A 5485-nucleotide genomic window follows, 5' to 3' on the forward strand; every position below is an offset into this window, starting at 1 on the left:
TGGAAAGATTGCGCACAACATTGCACAGGTCTTATTTTCACGATTTAGACATGAATTTGCTTTCCAAAGCTAATAAACATGTGGAAATGTGAGCAGCGTCTTGTATTCCAAGTTGAAATAGTTAGGGAGCGTGAACAAAGTACAAACCTTCTTTTACATTCAAATTTCAATAGCTCCTTGATCATGTGACATACTTACGTCAAACAAGGTTCAGAATGTCCACTGACTACTCTTCTATATTGCACACCCTTTAGTTTGTCCATTTTCATCTCACAAGATTTTACATGAATTTTTCTAAATGTAAAGTTTCAAAAGCTCCTAGGTCGTGTGACCTAATGACGTCAAACAAGGTTCCGTATGTCCACTGACTATACCCTTCTATATTGCACACCCTTTAGTTTGTCCATTTTCATCTCACATGGTTTTCCATGAATTTTTCAAAATGTAGAATTTCAATAGCTCATTGGTCATGTGACCTACTGACCTCAAACAAGGTTCAGAATGTCCACTGATTACACCTTCATATTGCACACTCTGATGTTTGTCTACTTTCATCTCATGCTATTGGACTTAAATATGTAAGCTTTGCAGGCCTTCATTTTACATGGGTGTTTAAAAAAAAACGTATAAGTCAACAAATGTTCCATCCTCGCAATAACTATCTTTCACATGGACACTGAAAAGATCCGCAAATGGCTGTATGTGGAATGGATCAAGGACAGGAGCGGTATTCAAACAGAGGTGCTTAAAGGAAGGCACACAGGTAGGCCTCATGAAAAACACTGTTTCATATGCTCTTTTTAATCACAGTAATAGGCAGTGATTTGTAAGTCACTGTGAGCTTGATAACGTCAAAGAATCCTTTTATTAGCATCACTTTCATATACTGTACATTAAGACAAATCCTTCTACGTTGAGTATTAGAACGCAGTTTGCATAACATAGAGAGGAATATCCCATAGCCAGATAGCATTCGCTATAAATTATCGTTCAGTTTGGTCCCTAAAACGAGGTTCTAATCTCATTCCTGGTACTTCATAGCACACAAACATTACTTCATGTTCTCTGGAATGGTCTTTAGGTTTTATCACCCAAAGACATCGTAAATCTCCTCTGTCAGTGCTATCTCATAGAGGCCCATCCTCAGTGGACCACACACGCAATAGTTAACGGAATACTCTATTCTGTCGAATAAAACAACCATTATAATGCAATACAAGCATTATAACATAATCTTGCAATTTTCCACGACAACAGAAAGAGAAGGAGGAATCGGAACACGCTGCATTCAAATTCAGGTCTTCGTTATTCCATTGTACTGGATCTAATACATATTAGCATTTAACATACATTCATAAGTGTAATACTTTTTTTATGACATACTGTGCAAAACTCTCTTGGCTGCTGGCTCTGTCACTTTCAGACATGCGCAGAGCAGACTTGAACCACAGGGGTTCTCTGTAAAGAGAGTAATCCAAAAGGCACAGACACACCCCTTGACTTTCAATTGGCACCATTGACCTATATGTATTCTCTCCTGATTGGCTCTGTGGTGCACAGTCTGGCAGTCTGACTAAAGTGCCAGAGGTATGAGGAGAGACATCCTCCTTTGTATTTATGGGAACAAATACTTCCTAACACTTTGGATCCTATTCTTGGACAGTTAGAAGACACAATGCATCAATGCAAAAAAAATGTATTACTAATTACTGTCCATGAGTAACCTCAACCTTGTGGGTCTATGGGTGTTTGGGCCAATAAAGTGCCAACTCAATTCTACCACTGACTAGTCTCTCATGCCCCTATGAACGGGGACACAGGGCAATAGTTTTTAATCTAAACCAGCCCTTTTTTACTGGAGTACACTAACCCCTAATTGGGGCTCTTTTCTTGACACATAGTAGCAGTTTACCAGATAACAAGTCAAGAAGAACAAAAAGTAGATTGTTGTAAGGGTGTAAGGGTGTATTACATCCTGTGCTGGCCCCATTGTCATATCCATTCTGGATTCTGAGTGGTAAAATCATAGCTGGAAAATGCCTTTATATATGTGTATACATTTTCCGCCAAGACAGAACTGCCAAAGGGGGTGGAGTTGCAATCTACTGCAGAGAGCCTGCAGAGTTCTGTCATGCTATCCAGGTCTGTGCCCAAACAGTTCGAGCTTCTACTTTTAAAAATACACCTTTCCAGAAATAAGTCTCTCACTGTTGCCGCTTGTTACAGACCCCCCTCAGACCCTAGCTGCACTCTGGACACCATATGTGAATGAATTGCCCCCCATTTATCTTCAGAGTTTGTAATGTTAGGTGACCTAAACTGGGACATGCTTAACACCTCGGCCGTCCTACAATCTAAGCTAGATGCGCTCAATCTCACCCAAATTATCATGGAACCTACCAGGCACAACCCCAAATCCGTAAACTCGGGCACCCTCATAGATATCATCCTGACCAACCTGTCCTCTAAATGCACCTCTAACGTCTTCAACCAGGATCTCAGTGATCACTGCCTCATTGCCTGCGTCAGTAATGGGTCCGCGGTCAAACGACCACCCCTCATCACAGTCAAACGCTCCCTAAAACACTTCAGCCGAGCAGGCCTTTCTAATCAACCTGGCCTGGGTATCCTGGAAAGATATTGACCTCATTCCGTCAGTAGAGGATGCCTGGTTATTCTTTAAAAGTGCTTTCCTCACCATCTTAAATAAGCATGCCCCGTTCAAAAAATGTAGAACCAGGAACAGATATAGCCCTTGGTTCACTCCAGACCTGACTGCCCTTGACCAGCACAAAAACATCCTGTGGCGTACTGCATTAGCATCGAATAGCCCCCGCGATATGCAACTTTTCAGGGAAGTTAGGAAGCAATATACACAGGCAGTTAGGAAAGCTAAGGCTAGCTTTTTCAAACAGAAATGTACATCCTGTAGCACAAACTCCAAAAAGTTCTGGGACACTGTAAAGTCCATGGAGAATAAGAGCACCTCCTCCCAGCTGCCCACTGCACTGAGGCTTGGAAACACTGTCACCACCGATAAATCTACGGTTATCGAGAATTTCAATAAGCATTTTTCTAAGGCTGGGCTTGGTTTCCACCTGGCTACCCCTACCCCGGTCAACAGCTCTGCACCCCCCACAGCAACTTGCCCAAACCTCCCCTATTTCTCCTTCACCCAAATCCAGATACCTGATGTTCTGAAAGAGCTGCAAAATCTGGACCCCTACAAATCAGCTGGGCGAGACAATCTGGACCCTCTCTTTCTAAAATTATCCACTGAAATTGTTGCAACCCCTATTACTAGCCTGTTCAACCTCTCTTTCGTATTGTCTGAGATCCCCAAAGATTGGAAAGCTGCCGCAGTCATCCCCCTCTTCAAAGGGGGAGACACTCTAGACTCAAACTGTTACAGACCTATATCTATCCTACCCTGCCTTTCTAAGGTCTTCAAAAGTCAAGTTAACAAACAGATCACCGACCATTTCGAATCCCACCATACCTTCTCCGCTATGCAATCTGGTTTCCAAGGTGGTCATGCGTGCACCTCAGCCACGCTCAAGGTCTTAAACGATATCATAATTGCCATCGACAAAAGACAATACTGTGCAGCCATGTCCATCGACCTGGCCAAGGCATTTGACTCTGTCAATCAGAGCATTCTTATCGGCAGACTGAACAGCCTTGGTTTCTCAAATGACTGTCTCGCCTGGTTCACCAACTACTTCTCAGATAGAGTTCAGTGTTAAATGGTAGGGCCTGTTGTCCGGACCTTTGCCCGACTCTATGGGGATGCCACAGGGTTCAATTCTCGGGCCGACTCTCTTCTCTGTATACATCAATGATGTTGCTCTTGCGGCTGGTGATTCTCTGATCCACCTCTACGCAAATGACAACATTCTGTATACTTCTGTCCCTTCTTTGGACACTGTGTTAACTAACCTCCAAACGAGCTTCAATGCCATACAACTCTCCTTCCGTGGCCTCCAACTGCTCTTCAATGCAATTAAAACTAAATACATGCTCTTCAACCGATCGCTGCCTGCATCTGCCCACCCGCATAGCATCACTACTCTGGACGGTTCTGACTTAGAATATGTGGACAACTACAAATACCTAAGTGTCTGATTATACTGTAAACTCTCCTTCCAGACTCATATTAAGCATCTCCAATCCTAAATTAAATCTAGAATCGGATTCCTATTTCGCAACAAAGCATCCTTCAGTCATGCTGCCAAACATACCCTCGTAAAACTGACGATCCTTGACTTTGGCGACGTCATTTACAAAATAGCCTCCAACACTCTACTCAGCAAATTGGATGTAGTCTATCACAGTGCCATCCGTTTCATCAACAAAGCCCCATATACTACCCACCACTGCGACCTGTATGCTCTCGTTGGCTGGCCCTTGCTTCATATTCGTCGCCAAACCCACTGGCTCCAGGTCATCTATAAGTCCTTGCTAGGTAAAGCCCCGCCTTATCTCAGCTCACTGGTCACCATAGCAGCACCCACTTGTAGCACTCGCTCCAGCAGGGGTATATTTCACTGGTCACCTCCAAAGCCAATTCCTCCTTTTGCCGCCTTTCCTTCCAGTTCTCTGCTGCCAATGACTGGAATGAATTGCAAAAATCACTGAAGCTGGAGACTCATTTCTCCCTCACTATCTTTAAGCATCAGCTGTCAGAGCAGCTTACAGATCATTGCACCTGTACGTAGCCCATCTGTAAATAGCGCATCCAACTACCTCATCCCCATATTGTTATTTATTTTATTTATAAATAAATTTAAAAAATTCCCCTTTGCACCGCGGTATCTCTACTTGCACATTCATCTTCTGCACATCTCACTCCAGTGTTTTTTTACGAAATTGTAATTATTTCGCCACCTCCCTAATCTTACTTAATTTGCACACACTGTATATAGACTTTTGTATTGTGTTATTGACTGTACATTTGTTAATTCCATGTGTAACTCTGTGTTGTTGTTTGTGTCACACTGCTTTGCTTTATCTTGGCCAGGTCGCAGTTGTAAATGAGAACTTGTTCTCAACTGGCTTACCTGGTTGAATAAAGGTGAAAATACTGTATGAATGTCTTATGTCCGTCCTACATGTAGTGTTGGTACATGGAATATTCCTGAACTGCATGTATCATAAACTGCTATTGCAAATAGAAGTATTATGTTCAACAACTGACATTTTCAGATATTACTTTGACAAGCACACTTTGGTGCTTACAATTCGTTCTCTATTGTCATAGATTTGGTGGGCACTGTCATCTGTGATCTTTGTGATATGACTTTCTTGAAGCTAGGGGGCAGTATTTTTATGTTTGGATAAATAACGTTCCCAAAGTAAACTGCCTATTTCTCAGGCCCAGATTTTAGAATATGCATATAATTGGCAGATTAGGATAGAAAACACTCTAAAGTTTCCAAAACTGTCAAAATATTGTCTATGAGTATAACATAACTGATTTTGCAGG

The sequence above is a fragment of the Salvelinus fontinalis genome, chromosome 14, assembly GCF_029448725.1.
Source record: "Salvelinus fontinalis isolate EN_2023a chromosome 14, ASM2944872v1, whole genome shotgun sequence".
Lineage (NCBI taxonomy): Eukaryota > Metazoa > Chordata > Actinopteri > Salmoniformes > Salmonidae > Salvelinus > Salvelinus fontinalis.